Source organism: Mus musculus, chromosome 13, assembly GCF_000001635.26.
Source record: "Mus musculus strain C57BL/6J chromosome 13, GRCm38.p6 C57BL/6J".
Lineage (NCBI taxonomy): Eukaryota > Metazoa > Chordata > Mammalia > Rodentia > Muridae > Mus > Mus musculus.
In genome coordinates this window covers 96003546-96027764 of record NC_000079.6, presented here as the reverse complement: position 1 = coordinate 96027764, position 24219 = coordinate 96003546, and the positions used below count along the sequence as shown (strand labels likewise).

General features: G+C 45.0%; 1 protein-coding gene across 1 annotated transcript in view; it reads left to right on the top strand.

Annotated features, from left to right (window-relative positions):
- Nucleotides 1-24219, top strand: part of Sv2c (synaptic vesicle glycoprotein 2c) — a 173135-nt gene that overhangs the window by 104813 nt on the left and 44103 nt on the right. The gene's annotated exons all lie outside the window — the stretch shown is intronic.

The window sequence follows — 24219 nt, the reverse complement described above, 5'->3', positions numbered from 1 at the left end:
TTCCTGTACCTATGCACGGCCTGCACACTTTTTTTCTTTGCCAGCCTTTGCCAGTGGCTGACCCCCAGGGATAAGCACACGTAAGCTCTTTCGTTTTAATATCAAACAGAGCAAACTAATTCATCTATCAAAATGAATCAATCCATCTCTAGCTGGCATGTCACAAATCACATTGTGAAAGGTGAGAATTTAACAGAATGAGATGTCTGCGGTTGGCTTTAATTGTGATGTGGGTAGAACCTTGAAAACAATGGCCTAGAGAGTAAAGTCAGCGTTGGGATGGTAAAGTCTTAGGGCCCAAATTTCTGGAAGTCTTTCCATGACCATAAGTGTAGAACTAACAGCAAATCATCACAACCAAGTCCTGTCTGCCAAGTGGAGCCAACAGGGTGGGGTGGGGGATTTTTTAATTTTTTTAATACACCCTTGCTAGATTCACTGTTGGCTTTGAAGAGCTTTGTTTGCTTTTTCAAAGGCTGTAGTGGCACTGAAAGACTCCAAGAGGAGCCCCTCGCTCAGGCCTCAGGACAATAGAGGACACCCAAGAACTCACGATAGACCAAGCTTGATGTAAACCACATGAGGCTTTATTCGGAGAAAGCCAGAGCTCTGGGGACGACTCATATCCCACGCAGGGGTAGAGGAGTCGACCTCAAGGGGAAAGAGGTCCCAGTTTTTATAGGCCCTCAGGGGGGAAGGAGAAGAGGGGAAGTAGGGGATTTCCAGATCTAAACAATGTGTATTCTCAAGAAATGGGTATAGGAGGGGTACAAGGAAAGAGTCTGGTGCAGGTGTAGCAACTCAGGATTGGCCAGGCTGTGGTTGTTGGGGAGATTTTCTGACTCTTTCTCAGCAACCAATATCACAAACACCTGGCAATGGGCTTCATCAGTGGGCACACACATGGGTCAGGGAATGGTCAAAACATTGGCAGACACACAGGTTCAAGGAGTGGCCAGAGCATTGTGCACCTCTATTTTTCTAAATCAGTGAAGCTAGTTCTGCTAACAGTGACATCTACCTTGCCAATTTCAGGGCTTCTGTGTCCTTTTACATTCTGTCAGGATCTTTTAGCACGTGAACTCTTTTAACCCCAGCGCTTGGGAGGAAGAGGCAGGCAGATCTCTGTCTACAGAGTAAGGTCCAGGACAGCCAGGGCTACAAAACCAAACCTAGTCTAAGAGGAAGGAATCAAAAGTTCCTACGCCTAGGTGTCTGCAGGTGAGGTTGCCATCACAACAGCTTTCTTGGGGGCGTCCCTCACAGAATGACTTAGCCATGTGCACATTGTTCTATGGAAATCACACCTTTTCGTAAACGTTTTCTACTCCCCCACAATCAAATTGGATCCCCTAGGGTGAGGACTCAGCATTTTTTTTTATTCTTACCCTTTCCAGCGTAAAGTATGAACAACAACAACAACAAAAATACAAATTATATATAGTTGATTTTTACAACCTACCTTTGTATTGTGCAATGTGGCTAATCCTGTAAAACCTCTTGTCGAGACCTGAGTTAGATCCCTGGAATCCCCATAGTGGAAGGAAAAAAACTGACTCCACAAAGCTGTTCTCTGAACTCATCGTGGGCACCAAGGTGCACCCAGACACACACACACACACACACACACACACACACACACACACACACACCATTAAATAAAGGAATAAATGCAAAGATTTTTTTAAATAGACAAAGAACGAAATGTATAGGGGCAAGCTTTATACTCTCAATGGAAAGCCTGCTTTGTCTGAAAGACTCTGAAGCCCATAGAAACACGAGCGGGTGGCTGTTCCTCTTCCATCACTCCATCCTCTCTCATCGATGAGCTCTATCCATGTAGGGCTGTGTAAGAGGGAATTTGAGAGCATGGTGTCATGGCTTGAAGTTAGGTGTTGCTTTTCTCAAGCCAACAGTAGGATTTGGTCTGGAAGGAAAGCGTGGATGGATGATCAACCTCTATGTTGCAAATATGTTTCAGCTGGTAAATGCACACACACACACACACACACACACACACACACACACACACATACACACACACGGCTCTCTTGGCAACCCTGAGTCCAGATGCTTCTCTTCTGCCTCCAGGGCACGAGCATCATTGGGGATCCTGAGCCAGAAGCAACTGAGATACAGGCCATGGTGCCACACAAGCCTCTGAGGCAAAACACATCTTAAGTTTGCCCCAGGGCTTCTGAAAGAATTCTTGAGCAGCAGAAAGAGGGTTTTGATGGCTTCATGGCCTGGTAAGTTAAGACATGAGTGCTAATGGTGGTGGGAGGTAAGGCTAGATAACAGGACCAGCCTAGGCTTTGAACCAGCATCGGATGATGACGGCACTTTTCTCCGCTCATTCAGTCTTTGGTAAAGTTAAAGCTTTATCCAGAGCCAGGTAGTTGGTAATACCTGAAGATTTCCAGTATAAAAATCACTCACCTGTAATCCTAGCACTGAGCAGGGCTACATAGTGCATTTCAGCAGGGCAAGGCTACACAGTGAAGCCCTGCCTTACTCTCCATCTCTTCGCTCCCCCTTGCCTCGTCTCCCTCCTCCCTTCACCCTTCCTTCCCAGCAAACTAAGTCTCAAGACCCAGAACAGCAGCAGGCTTTGCCCTTCTCCAGCATCTCCCCTGCTCTCCACCTGCATGCAGGAGCTGCTGGGATGCCCGATTCACTCCTGATAGCTGAAGCATTGTCACTAGAACGAGGGGTAAGGGAGGAGACAGCAAAGCCAGGGAGCACTCCTGGCCTCAAGCACTAGGTGCCCATAACAGCCATAACTAAGGGTATAGCTCTCCTGGGCACCTCCTCGCAGAACCTGACCCAGTGGAAACTGCTACCAGCACATAAAGGGACAGGCCAGGTTTTCCTCTGCTTCAGAAGTTGTATTGCCATAACTATCTAGATTTGTTGTATTATGCTTTTGTTGATATTGTCCATTATGCACATATAGCTTCTCTCTTTCTACCATGTGAATTCTGAGAATCAAACTCCAGGACCAACAGCAAGCACTTTATACTCACTACGCCATCTCCCCAGCCCTGGGTTGATTCTTGCCAGCACCTGTGGCCCACATGGTGACAAACGGGAGCTTGAAGGTGGCTCTTTGCTTATATCATTTTCTTAGATGTAAATCCAGAAGAGGCTGGAACCTCATTCTACACCCTTGAGGCACTTTGTTTTTAGGTATTGCCTTTGTTTATTTATTCATTTATTGTTGTGTGCGCGTGCACATGCATACACATGTAATACAGTGCGTGTGTCAAGCACGGACCACAACTTACAGGAGTCCTTCCTCTGTTTCCACCATGTGGGTCATGGAGATGGAAATCAGGCCAACGGGCATCTTTACCAGCTGAGCCATCACCAGACCTCTTGAGGCATCTTCACAATGCTGTCTGTGGTAGCTGTACCATGCATATTCCTAACACAATGTTCAAGAGCTTCCTCTTTCCTCCCCATCCTCAGCAGCGCTCCTTGATGTTTTAGGGCAGCAGTTTTCACTGAGGTGATGGTCTCCCGGTGACCGTGGGTGGGAATGAGCAGGATTTTCAAAAGCAGACACAGCTCAGATGGAAGAGTCCTCTGCACACTCCCCTTCTCCCTCTGCATGCTCTCCGGTAATGAGAACTCATCAGCGTTTAATGGAAACCCAATTACCTTCGGGGGAAATGGAAGCCAGGCTGAATCATCGCCCTGGCCCTCCCTGCTGAAGCCTGCTGCACTGCAGTACGGTCTGCTCCATTATACCCCTCGTCACGGTGCTCTCTGGTAAACTAGGATGTGCATCGGCTGAGCTGTTCTCTTCTGCAGGGACATCCTAGCGAGGAGCAAGGATGCTCAGTCAGCTGAGGGAGAGGATTTTTTAGCATGAAGAGCTTTGGCCCTAAAAGCTCATTCACAGTGTACCCAGCACCCGAAAGCCAACCCCACAGACTGTATCTGGCACATCCTTCACTGCAAACATCAGAGAACCAAACACACATCTGTATAGCCCAAGTCCATCCACTTAACCCCACCCCTTCAACCACAGAGAGATGGTGGCCTGGAAAATACACATCTTCCCAATGATGTCCAAATTACCTGTCCTTGGACGAGACCCATATGTCTTTCTCTTACTGAGGAGGAAAGGAAAGGAGACCACAGCTGGCTAAGGAAAGGACAAGGAGGCATCCCTTTGACCACAGAAGAAAGGAATTATGACCAGTAGTATCTTTCTGTACACCACTACTCCCTTGAGCTCTTAAGCCTCTAAGTTCCCCCTGGGCACTGCCAATGAGCAATTGGAAATTAGCAACCATGGCAACTGTCATCGTTTGAGTATGTTTGACCCAGGGAGTGGCATTATTAGGAGGTGTGACCTTGTTGGAGTAAGTGTGCTACTGGGCATAGGCTTAAGACCCTTATCCTAGCTGTCTGGAAGTCAGTCTTCCACTAGCAGCCTTTGGATGAAGATGTAGAACTCTCAGCTCTTCCTGCACCATGCCTTCCTGGACGCTGCCTGCCATGCTCCCACCTTGATGATAATGGACTAGACCTCAGAACCCGTAAGCCAGTTCAAAGTTTATGTTATTCTTATAAGACTTGCCTTGGTCATGGTGTCTGTTCACAGTAGTAAAACCCTAACTAAGATAGCAACCCCAGTAGATATCCAGTCATCAAAAGTGGCAACGACTTCCAAGCCTATTGGTGGAGGTTTGTGATCCCAGCTATTTGGATGCTGAGACAGGAAGGTGCAAATGTATGACTTCACTGGGCTACAGAGTGATTCAAGGCCAGTCTGGGAAACTTAATGAGACACTACCTCAAGAATTTTTAAGTTTAAAAAAAAGGGGGCTCAGGATATAACTCAGAGATAGAGTTCCTACCCACTGAGCAAAGCCCTGGGTCCCATCCTCAGCACCACAGGAAAACAGGCAAAGTGGCAGAAAGGTTGACTGTGGGATTCCTTCCCCACCTTAGATAACCAGGATGTCTGTACTTAGTGTGAGTACAGAAACTACAGGGAAATCACAAGAACGAGCCAACACACAGTTGCCCAGAGGATGAGACGGAGAGGAGAAAGAAAGACCTAACAGTTAAGACAAAGGAAGAGAATCAGAACATAACACCGTAAAACCCCAGGGGCCTGGAATGCAAGGAAGCCACACTCTCCACTCATGTCCATGAGGCAATGGACACATAGCACAAGGGTGTGAATTGTAGTGATTTTCTGCTCTGATGTTGACAGGAGAGCTGCATGTGCCTGTCCTACCGCCACCGCTTGCTGGCACTGCCACTTTATATCCAGCGTCTCATCAGCCAGGGCTCTTAACCATTGAATCATCTCTCCAGCCCTCTGCTCATTTCTTAAAAAAAGATTTCACACTACAAAATGAAATATGTGTCCTTAAGGCAAAACCCAACATCAATAATCCTGAATGTTCACAACAGAAGAAAATGTCTGCTTTTTCCTACGGGAGGTCAAGTTCTCCAGGATTCTTGGGGGCTCTAGTCTACTGGTTGGGTTCAGGTTCACATTTGCTATGAAGAGGACTTAGCTGTCTAGTCACCTATGATCTGAGGACCAAATAAGTCTGAAATACACTGGCTGGGATCTTGAATACCTAGTAACTACCCTAAAACAACATGCAACGTCCTTGTTTACTTGAATGACACCCACCCTTCAGATAGTACCTGGCACACATCCATATGTACGAAGCATCTTATCTGAAGGGAATGCAAGGTAATCTATACATAATGAAATCTTCCAGTGATAACAATATACTTAATTAAGCAAGTGGTCCTTGGAGGCCTGTGTCTCACAAAGAAAACAACTCTGCGTGACTTAATGAAAAATTATGCCAAAAGGATGCTTGTGATACTCGGTGACACTTGGTGATATTCAGATGACAGAATCTGTGACACTTTTTCTTAAACTGCCTTTTCTTTTGATCTCAGAACTTTTTTAGTTTTCTGATGAGTCCGTGTTAAGCACTTAAGACAATATTCTTGGGGCTGGAGAGATGGCTCAGTGATTAAAAACACCAACTGCTCTTCCAGAGATCCTGAGTTCAATTCCCATTAACTACATAGTGGCTCACAACCATCTATAATGGGATCTGATGCCCTCTTCTGGCATGCAGGTGTGCATGCAGATACAACACTCATACATAAAATGAATAAATAAATCTTTTTTATTGGTTATTTTGTTTATTTACATTTCAAATGTTATCACCACTTCTGTTTTCCCCCCTGAAAATTCCCCACTCCACCTCCTCCCCCTTCCTCCACAAGGGTGCTCCCCCACCCACCCACTCCCACCTCACCAACCTGGCCTGGCATTCCTCTACTCTGGGGCATCAATCCTTCACAGGACCCAGGGCTTCCCCTCCCACTGATGCCAGACAAGGCCATCACAGTCATGGGTCCCTCCATGTTTATTCTTTGGTTAGTGGTTTAGTCCCTGGGAGCTCTGGACTGCCTGGTTGGTTGATATTGTTGTTCGTCCCATGGGGTTGCAAACCCCTTCAGCTCCTTCAGTCCTTCCACCCACTCCTCCATTGGGGTTCCCGTGCTCAGTCCAATGTATGGCTGCAAGCATCCATATCTGCATCCAAAAGGCTCTCTGACAAAACCTCTCAGGAGACCTCTACTTCAGGTTCCTGTCAGCAAGCAGTTTCCAGCATCAGCATGTGCCTGGGTTTGGTTTCTGCATGTGGGATGAATCCCCAGGTGCGGCAGTCCCTGGATGGCCCCTCCTTCGGCCTCTGCTCCACTCCTTGTTTCCTTTAGACAGGAGCAATTCTTAAAATGTTGTGAAGGATGAATGGGCCCATCCCTCAACAGGAGGGCCATGCCTAACCCGTGCATATGGTCTCTACAGGTTCTCTCCCCCCATTGTTGGGCATTTCAGCTAGTGTCATCCACGTTGGGTCCTGGGAGTCTCTTGATTTTCTGGCATCTGGAACTTTCTGGTGGCTAACCACGTTCCCCATATCCCATTGCTACATACCTCTGTTCAATTTCCTGACCCTCTGTACATCTCCTCCTCCTCCCATACTTGATCCTGCCCCCCTTTTTTCCCTTCCCCTCCTTTCTTCCTCCCAAGTCCCTCCTGCCCTCCACCTCCCATGATTGTTTTGTTCTCCTGTCCAAGTAGGACACCCACACCCTGGTCTTCCTTTTTCTTGACCTTTATATGGTCTCTAAGTTGTATCATGGGTATTTTGAGCTTTTTTCCCTAATATCCACTTATCAATGAGTACATACCATGTGTGTTCTTTTGTGACTGAGTTACCTCACTCAGGATGATATTTTCTAGTTCCATCCATTTGCCTAAGAATTCCATGAAGTCGTTGTTTTTAATAGCTGAGTAGTACTCCGTTATGTAAATGTACTACATTTTCTGTATCCACTCCTCTGTTGAGGCACATCTGGGTTGTTTCTAGCTTCTGGCTATTATAAATATTGCTGCTATGAACATAGTGGAGCATGTGTCCTTACTACATGTTGGAGCATCTTCTGGGTATATGCCCAGGATTGGTATAGCTGGGTCCTCAGGTGGTGCTATGTCCAATTTTCTGAGGAACTGCCAAACTGATTTCCAGAGTGGATTCCAGCTTGCAATCCCACCAGCAATGGAGAAGTGTTCATCCTCACCAGTATCTGCTGTCACCTGAGTTTTTCATCTTAGCCATTCTGACTACTGTGAGGTGGAATCTCAGGATCATTTTGACTTGCATTTCCCTGATGACTAAGGATGTTGAACATTTCCTTAAGTGCTTCTCAGCCATGTGAGATTCCTCACTTGAGAATTCTGTTTAGCTTTGTGCCCCATTCTTAATAGGGTTATTTGGTTCTCTGGAGCCTAATTTCTTGAGTTCTTTGTATATTTTGGGTATTAGCCCTTTATTTGATGTACAGTTAGTAAAGATCTTTTCCCAGTCTGTGTTTCTGTTTTGTCCTATTGATAGTATCCTTTGCCTTGCAGAAGTTTTTCAGTTTTATGAGGTATCATTTGTCGATCATTAATCTTAAAGCATAAGCCATTGGTGTTCTGTTCATGATATTTTCCCCTGTGTCCAAGTATTCAAGGCTCTTCCCCATTTTCTCTTCTATTCAATTCAGCATATCTGGTTTTATGTGAATGTCCTTGATCCACTTGGACTTAAGCTTTGTACGGGAATATAAGAATGAATCAATTTGCATTCTTCTACATGCAGACTGCCAGTTGAACCACCACCATTTGTGGAAAATGCTGCCTTTTTTCCATTGGATGGTTTTAGCTTCTTTGTCAAAGATCAAGTGACCACAGGTGTGTGGGTTCATTTCTGGGTCTTCAATTCTGTTCCATTGATCTACTTTCCTGTCTCTGTACCAATATCATGCAGTTTTTATCACTATTGCTCTATAGTATAGCTTGAGGTCTAAGAAGGTGATTCCCCCAGAGGTTTTTTTATTGTTGAGAATAGTTTTTGATATCCTGGGTTCCACTATATAAACAAATTCAAAGGAAAAAATATTATTATTTCACTAGATGCTGATAAACCCTTTGACAAAATACAATACTCATTCATGTGTAAAGTATTGGAAAGATCAGGAATTCAAGGCTCATACCTAAATATAATAAAAGCAATATACAGCAAACCAATAGTCAACGTCAAACTAAATGGAGAGAAACTCAAAGCAATCCCATTAAAATCAGGGACTAGACAAGGCTACTCACTCTCTCCCTACCTATTCAATATACTACTCAAAGTTTTAGCCAGAGCAATTAGACGACAAAAGGAGATCAACAGGACACAAAAATGGGAGGGAGGAAGTCAGATATGATTTGCTAGAAGTCTAAGACCAAAGTCCCAAGAGGGCTAGTTCTGGTGAAAGCTATCTTTCTGACGTGCAAACAGGCCCCTTCCTATTGCCCCTTCACATGGTATGAGTGGCAAGATATCTTCTTATGAAACCACACTCGTTTGGTTAGGGCTCCATCCTTAAGACTTCTGTGAGCCTTAAGGGCCCTATCTTCAGATACAGTCATACTACAATACAGCACTTAAGCTATAAATTTGGGGAAACACAATTGGACCCATAGCAGTATTGACCATAATCTTAGCAAAAGGAAAAAAACAAAAGGAAGGGGGTTGAACCCTCCAGACATTAGAAAACAAGTCTACCCTCAGAAGATACTGGACTACAGTCTTTTTTTTCTAATATTTATTGCTATTCAACACAAAGTGCAAAAACTAACCTGATAATTCTCTTTCCAAGGTCTTGCCGTAACTGTATGGTCCATAGAACTTCCTGCCTCCTTTCTGTCCGTATTTCCATATTTTGGAGTTGACAAAACACATATGTGAAGTTCAGTCAGAACTCTCTGAGAAGAACTGTGCTAAAAGCACCCTTGCTTGGCTGATTGCACCATTAACCTAATTAGATCCCTCAGCCAAGGCTTACACTTAGCATCATTATGGAGTGTTGGTAACTAACTGCTTTGCTTCTAAGTGAGCTTCCACCTGGAGGAACATAAAAAGCCATCCCATCCCATTCCAAAATGCCTCTCTGTGTGCCTCGTGTTCATTCCTCGGTCTCTATGAATGATGTTGAGCTGCCTCAAGAAGCAGCAAATGGAGTTTTACAGAAGAGCAGAGAAGTCTTCCTTTGTATCTCAGGGTACAAGTTGCTGAGCCTGGATATCGTTTTCCTTCCATGTGTGTGGTGCGGTCCTTGGAAGCTTTAATTATTTTTTAGCTATCTAAGATGGTTAAGGTTAAAAGTTGTAGCATTACCCATCTGAGGGGTGGCACATAATATTCTTCCATTTATACAACTTAAGCCAAACCTAATCGTCTCACATCACCTACCAGCAGGAGGTATGGATGCTAAGTAAGTTGCTCTCTTACTGTATGATAATGGTGATTCGGTTGCATGAAGCTGTCTGTCAAAATCAAGGCACCTTAGTTTTGTTGTGAGTTGCTTTTAGAGGGTATCAAGGCAATCCAAGGAGGTCTTAGCAAACGTGCCTCACAAGTACTGTTCAGTATTCCCGTATGACTGATTGTCTGATATGCACAGTTAGCCACACACAATAGCATCTTATTAGAAGAAGATCTTTAAATGGTACAGCATTGTTCAAGTACTTCCAAATCCATAGGAATGGTCTGGTATTTTCTGAAACACCTCAGCACAGGTCCCTTGAGGACAGAGTAAATTCCATTTCTCATTTACTCTCCATTCTTCTGCTCAACCCTGAGTGCCCCTCCAAATATGCAGCCCATCTGGCTGTAGAACGTGTAAGAAACCCGGCAGTTGCTCGAGATGCTAAGGGCACATTTTTGAAGAAGATGTCAGTAAGCCTGAGTAGTTGAGAAGTGAGGTCAGGCTCAAAATCTGGCAAAAATCAAAAGAGACAAAAATATTACAAGAGGAGAATATGGTCAAATAGGCCTGTTAGATCTTAAGCAATGCTCTTGTACAATTGTGTAATAGGAGAAAGGATTGAATAATTAAACCAATGTATATTCATTCATTGCCTGGTCTTCTGAGTGATTGGTAGGGAATCTTAATGACATGATTTGCATGAGTTTGTAAGTTGGTTGAGGGCCATGGAATGAACACACACACATTAATACATATATAATACATGTAACATATTATCTATTTGTTTTTAAATTATCAACTATCTAGTGGCACTGAACAGGTGCATCAGCAGTGAAGAGTACACATTGTTCTTGCTAAGGTCAATCCTCAGATTGAAGTGGCTCACAAGTGCCTGTAACTCGAGTTCTAGGCCATCTAATGCCTTCTTCCGGCCTCATGATCACTTGCACTCACATGCACAGACCCACACAAAGACATATTTGTGCAGGAAATGTAAAAAATAAGTCTTCACGTTACCCAGTGAAGAAGTGAGCCCCTTGCCAATAATGGGACTCAGTGTTCACTTAAGTTATTTGATAAAGATATATCTGTATGCTCTGGGTCTTAAAATATTTATTGAATGGCCCCCTTTCTTCCTGGCCAGAGTCTAGAAGCTATCAGAGCTTCTAGGCTAAGATAGGTGTGCAGAGAAACATCTCATATGGTGTAACAGTGAAGGGTCAAAGGCCTTGATGCTTATCCGCCTTGCAGTACCCAATAGCTACCAAGCACTCCTTCATCCAGTACTTTGATAAACTTGGGAAGTAAACTTTGCTGGAGCCATCTTGGATTCTCTGTTCTTTACCTTAGAAATGGTGTTACTAAGTGGAGGCAGGTTCATGTCACCTAGAGATCACATAGAGTTGGGGAAACAAGGAAGGACCTAGAGATCACGTAGAGTTGGGGAAACAAGGAAGGAACAGGGGCTAAATTGTAAAGGGTAGAGGAGTCCTGGCTCACTTCACTCAACAGTTTAAGGCAGAGATGGCCAACTTAGAGATGCTTGACCCTACACAGGTGGCATAAACAACAGAGGAGCAGGCTATGACACCTTCTGTGATAATGGCCACTGGTCGCAGTGAAGCTTTTCAGAAGCCTTATCTTAGGTTGCTGAGAAAAGTCACATTGCATGATCATGTGTTGTCCTTGGGGACTAGCCAGGCAGAGGACAGCAGCAGAGAGCAAGTGACAGAGCCAGCCCCTCACTTAGACCATGCTCCTTTCTGTCTCTGCTATGTATGGTTTGTACTCAAGGCAAGCAATACAGCTTCTGTCTCCACACAAGGAAAAAAAATTGAAAGATTGCGGAAGAAGCATGCCTCCATCTAACTCTGAGGTAGTCTCAATAGAACCAAACAGAAGAGGCTGTGAACCCAAGGCCTTGCTGGGGTTTTCTTTCAGGCCTTCCTGTGCCCGATGCATCACATGCCTCTGCCTTGGATTTTCTTTGCATCCTCAATAAAAGACAAATATGTCTTTAGTCCTCCAAGCAATTACTAGACTCTAAAGCCAGAAGTCAAGTTTCATCGTGACCTCAACTGCATTGAATACAAGGTCTGATCTAGTCTGACCTCAGTCTTTTGTTGAAGTGACTCATACACCCCATCATCAAAGCACTTTGTACATATAGTCAAAGGCAGTTGCCCCCAGTTGACTCATTTAATCAAACTTGTGCTGTGAGCTGAGTTTTGCCCTGTGAGTCACTGTGCTTAGGAATGGGGTGCCCACCCTGGGATTGTTATGAGAAATGGAGCTTGGAGTGAAAGAACTCCATTCTAGCATGTCGAAAAGATGGCGGATCTTACAGGAGCAATTCCCTAGCTTAGCAGAATCATAAGGAACCCTGGCACTACCCATCATGCAACTGGGGTTTTGTCATGGCTAAACCATTGAATGTGGTCTCAAACTCCTAGGTGGATTTCTCACTTCCACCTTGTCTTCTAGCCTGTGCTTTACATTTGAGTTTTGGTGCATCATATCTGTGGTCTTTGCTCTATGTAGTATGCAGGGCATTCTTGGGTACTCTGTTGTATCAGAGGGCATGTCCCTTCTCCAGCCAGATAGCATGCCCTCGGGCATTGTCAGAGGAAACACTTCTCATGTGCCCATGATTTAAATGGCACTGAGATGTCCTGAAAGAGGCTCAGGTGACCAGACAGGCTGTCTATGAATTACAGCAAAGGAAATGCAAAGCAGGGAGGTTCTGTAAAGTCTAAGGGATATCACCTTAGACTGTCACCCATGTCCCCTGTCACCCATGGTGGGAAAGCCAGTCTCAAGAGAACAACAAAAAAAGTGAAAGGGTTATGAAGAGACTGGGGGATCAGCGATTAAGGGTTTTTTTTCTTTCTAAAGTATGTGGAGGACGTTTCTGTAGTGTACACATTCAAGAAAAAATCTGATGATACTTAATTTTTATTAGATATTTTCTTTATATACATTTCAAATGCTATCCCCAAAGTTCCCTATACCCTCCCTCTGCCCTGCTCCCCTACCCACCCACTCCCGCTTCTTGGCCCTGGCATTCCCCTGATCTGGTGTATATATAATGTTTGCAATACCAAGGGGCCTCTCTTCCCAGTGATGGCCAACTAGGCCATCTTCTGCTACATATGCAGCTAGAGATACGAGCTCTGGAGGAACTGGTTAGCTCATATTGTTGTTCCACCTATAGGGTTGCAGACCCCTTCAGCTCCTTGAGTGCTTTCTCTAGCTCCTCCATTGGGGGCCCTGTGTTCCATCTTATAGATGGCTGTGAGCATCCACTTCTGTATTTGCCAGGCACTGGCATAGCCTCATATGAAACAGCTATAACAGGGTTCCTTCATCAAAATCTATTTGGCATATGCAATAGTGTCTGGATCCCCGGGTGGGGTAGTCTCTGGATAGTCCATCCTTTCATCTTAGCTCCAAACTTTGTCTCTATAACTCCTTTCATTGGAATTTTGTTCCCTATTCTAAGGAAGAATGAAGTATCTACTCATTGGTCTTCCCTCTTCTTGATTATCTTGTGTTTTGCAAATTGTATCTTGGGTGTTCTATGTTCCTGGGCTAATATCCACTTATCAGTGAGTGCATATCTAATGACTTCTTTTGTGATTGGGTTACCTCACTATGGATGATATCCTCCAGATACATCCATTTGTCCAAGAATTTCATAAATCCATTATTTTTAATAGCTAAGTAGTACTCCATAGTGTAAATGTACCACATTTTCTGTATCCATTCTTCTATTGAGGGAAATCTGGGTTCTTTCCAGCTTCTGGCTATTATAAATAAGGCTGCTATGAACATAGTGGAGCATGTGTTCTTATTACCAGTTGGCACTTCTTCTGGCTATATGCCCAGGAGAGGTATTGCTGAATCTTCTGGTAGTATTATGTCCAATTTTCTGGGGAACCTTCAGACTGACTTAAATCAATGGCCTTTCTCTACACAAATGATAAATGGACTGAGAAAGAAATTAGGGAAACAACACCTTTCACAATAGTCACAAATAATATAAAATACCTTGGTGTGACTCTAACTAAGGAAGTGAAAGATCTGTATAAGAACTTCAAGTCTCTGAAGAAAGAAATTGAAGAAGATCTCAGAAGATGGAAAGATCTCCCAATGCTCATGGATTGGCAGGATTAATATAGTGAAAATGGCTATCCTGCCGAAAGCAATCTACAGATTCAATGCAATCCCCATCAAAATCCCAACTCAATTCTTCACTGAGATAGAAAGGGCAATTTGCAAATTCATCTGGAAAAATAAAAAACCTAGGATAGCAAAAACGCCTCTCAACAATAAAAGAACCTCTGGTGGAACCACCATGCCTGACCTTAAGCTGTACTACAGAGCAACTGTGATAAAAACTACATGGCACTGGTACAGTGACAGACAGGTAGATCAATGGAATAGAATTGAAGACCCAGAAATGAACCCACACACCTATTGTCACCTGATGATACTTATAACAATATAGACATGTACATTCCACCCCTCAAGTATGCCCAGAGATATGCATATACAGAACCGTAAGGGCCATAAAAGGATATAGTCATAGTGTTTGTGGAAGAAATAATTGGCAACCCCAGTTCCCATCACTAGGGCAATGGGTAATGTAAAAGGTATGGAATCCGCATGTCTGTTAAGAACAGATGTGGAGTGGGGTCTAAAAGCATAAAACTGAGTAGCCTGGAAGGAATAAGAAAAAGAGCAAAGCGTCTAGAGCATGTTGCTATTGTTAAGAAAAGACACATGGCCCACTTTAGAAGGTGTTCCTCAAATTCTGATCTATGATTTAAAACACCTCATCTGCAGGGAGGGTGGTGGGGAGGATGGAGTGGATGCTGGTACAAAATGATGAGCCTTCTTTACACAGTGCCGTGCAAAAGGTGTGGTGGAAGATGCCGCCCTCTGTCCCTAAGGTTAAAAAGAAAACCAGCATCAAGGGTTCTTGCTGCATGTACATCACCCAAGCATAAGATGCATAAATGACAGAAATACAGAAGCAGAGTGAGACCCTGACTGAGACCGCACGGCCTGTCCTCGTCTACATTCCTGCACCCGTCGGGTCTCCAAGCCTTGGTGTCTGACGCTCACTCGCTGGAAAACATTTGCCATCTCCTTACCATAGCATTCTGTGGCCCAATGGTAAATTCTTCATAAAAGTTGGGGAGTGGATTAAGAGCCCTCTGATTTTTTTTTTTTTTTTTTTGGCCAGGTGTAGGAATCTGTAGTTAATTAGCAGCTCTGAACACTGGATAGTCGTTTCCAAGGTCCCCAAACAGCTGCATCTGATCAGCTGTGCAGTAGGTCCCTAAAGCTCACCCCCACCTCATCTGAGTAAAACTGTACCACTTGACACATACCTGGGATAAGTGTTTTGTTAAGGAGCTTGATTTAATCAGCCCACAATGCGAACACCCTGTATATCAAAACATCATGTTGTGGACCGGCACTGTAGCCCAGTGAGGGAACCCATGCATCAGAACCCATGCATCAGATGTATCAGGAATTGGATTTCATCCCCTGAACGAAGAAGACACAGCCATGCCACCACCATAGCCTGACACAGAGAGAGAGAAAGAGAGAGAGAGAGAGATCACCATGCCCACTAAATATCTTATATAACATTGTCCATTTTTAAAAGATGCCAATTTTTTTCTTTTTTTATGCTTAGTCATTATTTATTGGATATTTTCTTTATTTACATTTCAAATGTTATCCGTTTTCCCGATTCCCACCCCCCAGAAACCCCCTATCCCATCCCCCCCTCCTCGTACTTCTATGAGGGTGTGCCCCCACCCACCCACCCACTCCCACCTCCTCGCCCTCACATTCCCCTACACTGAGGCATCAAGCCTACTGCAGCTGTGGCTTCCTCTGATCTTAGGAAGTGTGGATTTTGTTTTGTTTTGTTTTGTTTTGTTTAAATCTTTTCATGCCACAACAATGTAGCTGCATTAACTCGGGGCACAGAATCAAGCTCTGTTATAGGGGGTCTCAGTATATGTAATTCTTTTAAATAAATTCTTATTTCTTTAGAGTAGAGTGCACTGTTATAATCCAGGGTGCATATGGGCATATTGGTTGGATTTTTTATAACTATGAAGTATTATTCAATAGATATTTAAGTGTCATGGAGCCTATAATTTAGAAGTACCCCTGCTTTGCATCTAACACTGCCTAGCCACAGCAATGTAATATTTGTCCTTTCTGCTTGTATAAAATTAAGCGTATGTATCAAACATTCACACTGAATAATGCAGCCATTATTACTCTGTGTGTTTCTGAGGAAAATCATGACTCACATGGACACCTCCACATAACCTGCCACTCATCAAAGCCAGCTCAATGCATTTAAGGCTTGCTGCAGTGGTTTTATACAAAAGATCTAGAAAACCTGCAGAGGAAAGGGGTTAGTCAGAGCCTTGAGCTTGCTCAGAGTCTGGAGGACGTCTTGTGCCTTTCCTACTGTGACTCACAAACAGAGCACTTCACGGAGGGGATGTTCCTCCCATCTGCTGTCCTGCCCTGTGGTAGAGTCCAGATCAGCAGATCTCACCCTGACTCCGGCTTCCTCTGATTGGTCGCCCTCTGCATCACTGCCATTGCCCTGAGAAACACGTGTCCTTGCCGCCTAAGAGCGTCATAAATCATGGTTTCCTCTTAAGGGATAGCTATTGATTTGGTCATTTGTGTCCCTTTTTCCCCTCTGGCTCACACTTTAGTGGGAAACCGTGGCTTCCTTTATGCAGTATGTTATAGCCAATCAGAAGGGCGGTCTGTGCTTCCCTGGTGTACAAAGAGAGGTGGCTATGGGTGAGGGATCTCACATGAGGATCTTATCCTGCAGAGAGTGTAATCAACAGATAAAAGCTTGAGCGGCTGCACATGCTAGCCAGACCTCATCAGAATTAGTCACTGCCTTTCCTGAGGCAGGGACAGCCAATCAGTACAGACGGAAAAACCAACACAGTCAAAGACAGTGTATTTGTGTTCCACTGTGTACTTAAAGCCAGTGAACACTCAGGTTTTGCTATAGTTACTGATTCAGCCTTTGAGGCCAAAATTATGCTATGAGGTTCATGTCCCGCCCCCAAAATGCTTATTTATATCCTTTCTGTAGCAATGACTCCTCTAACCCTCCTTACTATTTAGTTCACACACATGAACATGCACACACAGCACACACACACACAAACACGCACACACATGCATGTACATTTTTTAAGTAAAAAGGATATACTATTATAATATTTTAATTAACCCACTAATCATCTAAAATATAACCACTTAAACAGAATTTAACATGAAAAATTAGATATTTACATATTTTTTCTGCCAGTAAATCTTCAAATCTGGCAAGTTTACTAAACTTGTCTCAGTTTGCAATCAAATTTCCAGTTCCCAGTTCCCAGTTCCCAGTTGAAAGTGTAGATTCGGAGTCTCACTACCTGCATGGCAGTCTGGGATAGCTCTCCACTGCTCTCTGCATTGATTATTTGTTTTAGGGACACCAGGCCCTACATGTATGCGCTTCTTTTGGTGGAAGACAATCTCTGCAAGTGTTCCAACCATTCCCAATATTTTCTAAATATAAATTCATCAAAACTAACCAACCTTCTCATTCAGTACTGTAGTCCCACTGGCCACATTTTAAGTGCTTGGTAGCCATGGGCAGCTAGGGGCTGACATATTGGACAGCATAGATCTATCAGTCAAGATGCTTAAACACTTGGTAACAAACACACTCATGAAAAGATGGTACAAGAGGAGAGCCGAGCCCTGAGCCTTTGCCTACATCCTCTCCTGGATGGGAGCCCATCTCATTCGTGAGGTTTGTTGTTGGCTTTTCCCATAGATTTCCCAGTTGGGTCAGCTCCCCTCAACGATAAGCTGTTGGGGCACTCTGTCCTGCTCCTGTTTTTTGTTTTGTTTTGTTTTGTTTTTTTAGGTTGTTGCGCTATGTTCTCATTTTCCTCCTGTATCACTATTTCCAGTTCGCACTGGTTTTTTAAATGCCACGTGGCTATGAAATTGTCATTGGTGACCTCCAGCGCTGAGTCCTCAATAAGTATGTGTTAACTAATGGAATACATGGCCAGCTTTATGTGAAGAAGGCTAACGTGGTTGGAACAGAGAAATGATGTGTAAAAGGAAACCAGGATTCAATAACAGGGACAAAGACCCAAGCTCCGTTTGCGCAAATTGTCCTATCAAATGTTCCATGAGCGTCAAAGCTAAGAAGAACCTATTAGGTTTAACCAGGGGCTGCTTTGACAGCAGCTCTCAGAGACACTCAGGCACACCTTAGAAGCCTCGAGTCTTCTCATAAATTCATGCATTCTTTAGAATACTGCTTCCCAAGTGCTAGGCATTATAAATGTGAATAGACTGAGTTTGAAGGCCTGGCTTGTTTATTTGGCTATGATCCTGTTACTGCGGGTCCCCTAAAGGACGGCTGCTATGTAATTGAAATGATGCACAATATGGAGCTGGCTTGGGGCTGCGTGTGATTTATGGGCATTCGATCTAAAGATATTTAAAGGACGAAGTTATCGGAGCCAAGAAGAAGGGGAGATGTGATTAATCATGTAAGACAGTTTGTAAATGGCCCGCTGAAGCACTGCTGTAAACACTAAAACCAGGACGCTCATTTGAACGGTGTAGGCAGGCAAGGGTGTGTGTGTGTGTGTGTGTGTGTGTGTGTGTGCAGGTGAGTGAACAGGGTAGACCAAGAGATGCCATGTACACACAGGGCTGAAAAGGATGCTTTCCCAGCGGGTAGAGATGATGGTGGCTGTGGGATCCTGAGGGATATATGCATCTTTTACATTTTCTTACACTGTGCCTAAAGCTACCTGTCATACAGCGCCAATTTCTTGGCTCTGTTTTCCTCAGGAGGCTTCCTGGGTGTTTGTAAAATAGCCAGGGAGGGAAAAAAAATAGAGTTTTATCAATTCTTATTTTTACAACTCTATGTGAGTTCTTATCTCTGCGTCTTTCTGAGTATTCCTTCCCTCCCTTCATCTTAGGAAGATGTAGAGGTCTCTTTACAAAAAGCATTGATATTGCCCAACCTGGATGCATGACAGAATTTCCTGGTTTCTCTCTAAGTAGAAAAATAAATATTAGTAATACATAAGTTCTCTCAGATAAATGTTATTAGTCATGTGTGCCTCCTGCTCACCCTGTCAGGGACCTGTACCTGTTTTTCTAACTCTGGGATGTCCAAAGAACTGACCAGCTAAATCCTTAGCTCTAGGTTCCCACGGGAAAGGTCTTCCTGAGTTACGGTTATCCTAGAATTATCTGGGGATGGATGTCAGGGAATCTAAACAGCAGTGTGAATCAGGAAAAGAGGGGAGCAAGAGAAGGTTTGGGGACCCATGTGGCCAGGCTAAGTACCCAAGCATGGTTTTGAGCTCCTCAAAGAATCAGGAAGAACCCCTTATCACATACTACCAGGTGCTGAGGTGACAGGCATATACCACCATGCACAGCTATGTCAGGGTTAGACAGATAGCTCCGTTAAAAAACAGCTTGCCTCCCCAGCCTGATGACCTAAGCTTGGGTCCGTAAGACAAACATGAAAGTCTGGCCCAGTGGCTCCCATCTGTAGTCACAGTGATGACGAGACAGGATACAGAGACAGATGAATTCTTAGAAGCTGTGAAAGGGGGAAACTATATAACCTACATGGCCTGGCACTAGGGTTGCCCTATGACCTTTGCATGTATGCATAACTCTCATCTACATGTGCACTCCTCACACACAAACAAGCTCATTAATATCAACTAAATCATCAAATCATCAATAATTAAATATCGTTTAATTAAATCATTATTAAACATAAATAAAATGAGTTTTGTAGCAACAGAGCAAGAGGGAGCTTAGAGCTCTGTCCGAGATACGCACATGAAAGTACACATCACGGTTCTCCAAGGGGGCTTCGGTCGTATGTTATGATTTAAGGCTGACAGCATAATGAACTTCCATATTTGTGAGAAGCTTAGGTTAGCTGCTCCCACAGATTTTGTTTACAATAGAGTCCATTGTTGTTCTGGATGGACTCACACAAATGAGAAATGCCCTACACCAGATGCAAAATATTTATCATTTTACATCCTCCTGCAGTGACAAAGTTACTTCAAAGTAAGAAAGAAGGAGGCATGGGAAATAAATAACTCGGGAAATTGAATGATGTGGCCCCATTAGCCATTTAATTATCTAGATTGGGTTTGAAAATATTGTGACATTGTGATTTAGAGCCAATTTGAGAGGCATCTTGATAAGATTTGAGGCCCGAATAATCATGCCAGTCCCAGCAGCTGCTATTATGTGGTTAGTAAGTGGTTAGTAAGAAGACTGATTTTGTAACTAATATCCATAACAAAAACGTCCTGGACATGGGTTCCTCTCGCTTTGAGGCTGTGCCTGAGTTGCTTTCTCTGCGGCGAGGTAAGGAATCCCGAGCCTTTCCCTGTCTCATTCTCTTGAGATCCAAACGCTGACGGCACGTGAGAGACTGTGCACCAGGCTGGAGCGGCAGTGGACTGGGTGTCGTGGAAGGTCCAGCAGAGTCCTGAAGTACATAAATTTCCAGAGCGGCAGCTGACCCAGCCAGCCATTCAGCAGCTCAGGGTTTTTGTTTGTTCGTTTGTTTTTGTTTTTCAAGACAGGGTTTCTCTCTGTGTAGCCCTGGCTGTCCTGGAACTCACTCTGTAGACCAGGCTGGCCTCGAACTCAGAAACCCGCCTGCCTCTGCCTCCCAAGTGCTGGGATTAAAGGTGTGCGCCACCACGCCCAACTAGTAGCTCAGTTTTGTGCCACGATCCCAATAATGAGATTTCTTCCTGTGGCGGCGGTTTACTATTAGCACTGAGGCATGTGGTGGCAGTTGCTGCACAACTGGGAGGTTTTACTCTGAACACTGAATTGGTGAGGTGCTCTTCTGCCTTCCAAAGCCACTTCCTCCAAAATATAGAAGTCGTGTGTGAAAATCAAACAGTTGCTGGTTGTAAGTTTTATATCTATTAGCCTATCCAAGTGTTACCTCTTCGGTAGAGAAATGCCAGCACATTCCCAGGCTTTTTCTCTCTGGTTCATATTTGATTGTTCTTGTTTTTCCACTTGCTCTCTTTCATTAAATGTGATCAAGGAGGGTCCAAACCTAATAAAACACTGACTGTGTCCTACGTGCACACTTTTCATTTCTAACATCTGCTCACACCGAAAGTGCAACTGCCGACGCTTGCTTCTTTTCTTTGCGGGCACGGTGACTTAGTGCCGCGGCTGTCAGTCTACCTGGCTGCGATCGTTTCCTGTGTACGAATTTCTACATGCTGTGGAAACATCCTGCAGACTCCATGAGGATACAAGTGTTTCTGAGCCAGCTCTTCCCGCTTGTTCTCTAGATGTCCTGAACATGGGGTAATGCATGAACGGTAATGCAAACTCGGAAAAACAATTACAGATGTTCTTTCTATGTGAGCCGTATGAACCAGGGTTCACTCATCGCTATATTTGATCAATATCATTACTGCTGACCTTTGAGTCAGTGTAAGGAGCCTGGAATAAAGGAGAGGGAGAGATGATATTGGCTCTACATGCACTGTCCAGGATCAGAGAACTAGATGAATTAATGGAGCGGGTTTCTTATAGCCACCTTGGCACACCTTGGCACACCTTGGCACACCTTGGCACACCTTGGCACACCTTGGCACACCTTGGCACACCTTGGCACACCTTCATCTCAGTGGATGGGTATATTCCTTTTCACTGTTCCCTTTTATCAAAAGAGGAGGCAAAGAGGACTTCTTGCCCTTGCCCACAGAAAGGCAGCCATTAGCTTGTAAGTCACTGACTGCCCTGTCGTAGCTTTATGGCCTCATTCTTCAAGCCTTCCCTATCCTGACCACTTCATACTGCCAGCAGATGAATCGCTTGAGAACTGAGAGAAGATACCTGGTGGGGACTCTGTCAGCAGGCTGAGACATTCACCCCCAATTCCTCACCCTAACTGCCCCTGTTCCACTCCCACATCCATCCGTCCCCTCCCCATGTGTTAGGGGTTTGTCCATAAGTATGTTCGCTGTATGTGTGTCTGGTTCTCTTGGAAGTCAAAGGAGTGTGTGAGAGCCTGTGGGACTGGGATTACAGGTGGCCAGGAGACATCATGTGTGTCCTGGGAATTGAACCTAGGTCCTCTGAAGCAGCAACAAGTGCTCTTACATAATGAGACCCTGTCTAACAAAATAAAAAATAATAACAGATAAAATTCCAGGAACATTGAAGTTTCTTTCTGCATAACCACAGCGCTTTTCCCTGAGGTGTGATGCTGGCTGGCTTGTTCTTTCCTGTTTAGCCATCCTGAAGTATTCTCTGGACTGCAGTTAGAATCTTTCCACTCACTTACAGGCAAGACTAGAAGTGTTGAGACCCTCTTTCTATGTTTTTATTTCTTGTAGTTTGGGATCTGCCCCCTCTTTCTGCTCTGGTGGGTGGGTGTCCCTTTTCTCAACCCTAGTATTGGAGCCAATTTCTAGTTCTCTAACACATGTCAACTGACACATATATTTATATCATATATATATATGTGTGTGTGTGTGTGTGTGTGTGTGTGTGTGTGTGTGTGTGTGTATGTATATATATATATTATTCTTACTGATGCTCTGTGAGTCTCACATCATGTACCCCAGACCTGCTCATTTTCCTGTCCCCTCAAATCTGCCCTTCACCCTTGCAGCCTCCCCCCCAAATTAAAACACACATGCAAAAAAAAATCAAACAATAACAACAAAAACACAGAAAACATCTCATCGTGGAAGCATATGTGTGTGTGTGTGTCCCACAGTATACCCCTCTGTTCACACATCTTCACTTGCAAATGTTCATTGCAATCAGTTATTTTCAAGGTCTCTGACTTCTGTGACATCAATACTGGATCCCATCAGGTCTCCTCCCAGTTATCTTGATGTTGCTCTGTGTCATGGAGATCCTGCAACTTTGGATCGGCAGGCCTGGCCCTTTCACACATCCCAACCGTTTGCAGATGGCATAGATTTTGGAATGGGTTGATTCAGAGCCCTGGGTCTGGCCTGGGTGGTAGCTGAGCTGATCAGTCAGCTCTCCCTTACCTGCCACCAGGTTGAGCGCTCCAGTCCTGCTCTGGCTAGGCCACCCAGTGCCTCCATCAGCAGAAGGCAGGGGCAGCTCTCCCTCTCTCATGCCCTTGGGCCAACTCAGCTTCACCTGTGCCTCCAGAGCCAGCTCCACTGTGCTGCCCCATCAAGGTCCAAGGCTCACTCTCTCAAGTGCTGCAGCCTGTGAGGGGCTGGGACAGCTCTCTCACTCCCACACCCTCAGGCCCAGCTCACACAATCCTTCACCATCAGGGCCAGCTCTACTGTATTGCCCAGGGGAGGTGCAGGGCTCTCTCCAAAGTGCCTCAGCCAATGATGGGACAGGGCTAGATCTCCCACCCTCATGACCCCAGGGTTAGCACTCGCAGCTACTGCAGGTGGCAGGGGGGCATCACCCCTGTACCCATGACACCTCATGCCAGATGAGTGGTGGCAGCAGAGCCAGCTCTCCCATACTCTTGCCCTCTGGGCTGGCTCACCTATGCTCCCTCCACCAGAGCCAGTTCTACTGTGCCTCCCAGACAAGGTGCAAGGCCTGCTGTCCCGAGTGCTGCAACCAGCAAGGGGCAGGGCCAGCTCTCCTGCTCTTATAACCCTGGGGCCAGCTCTCCTAACTGCTGCAGCTGGTGAGGGGCAAGGAAGTTAATACCCATACTGCCTCACAGCAGATGAGTCTCAGGGCCAAACAGCTCTTCTGAGCTCTTGTCTTTGGGGCTGGCTCACCTGGGCATCCTGCCACCAGGGTCAGCTCTGCTGTGCTGTCCAAGTGCTGCAGCTAATGAGGGGCAGGGCTATCTCCCCTGAGCTCCTGAACCTGTGGGCAGCTTTCCCAACCACTGGAGGCTGGGGGTAGGGGTCTCATCTCTGTACCCATGCCGCCCCAGGGCAGACAAGTGGCAGGATCAGTGCTCCCACACGCATGACCTCAGGGCAGGCTTAGCCACATCACCAGGACCAGCTCCACTGTGCTGCCTGGGTGAGGTGCAGGCCTTGCTCTCCCAAGTACTGCTGCCTGGTGAGGGATGGGGCCAAGCGCTATAGCCAGTAATGGGTGGGGTCAGTTATGCACAGCCTCAGCCCTGACCAAAGACATCCCTGTGTTCTTTAGTGGTGATATGAATCAGGGACATCTAAACTGACCCCTGCCACCATGGACCCAGTGGCAGGTTAGCTGGGACCT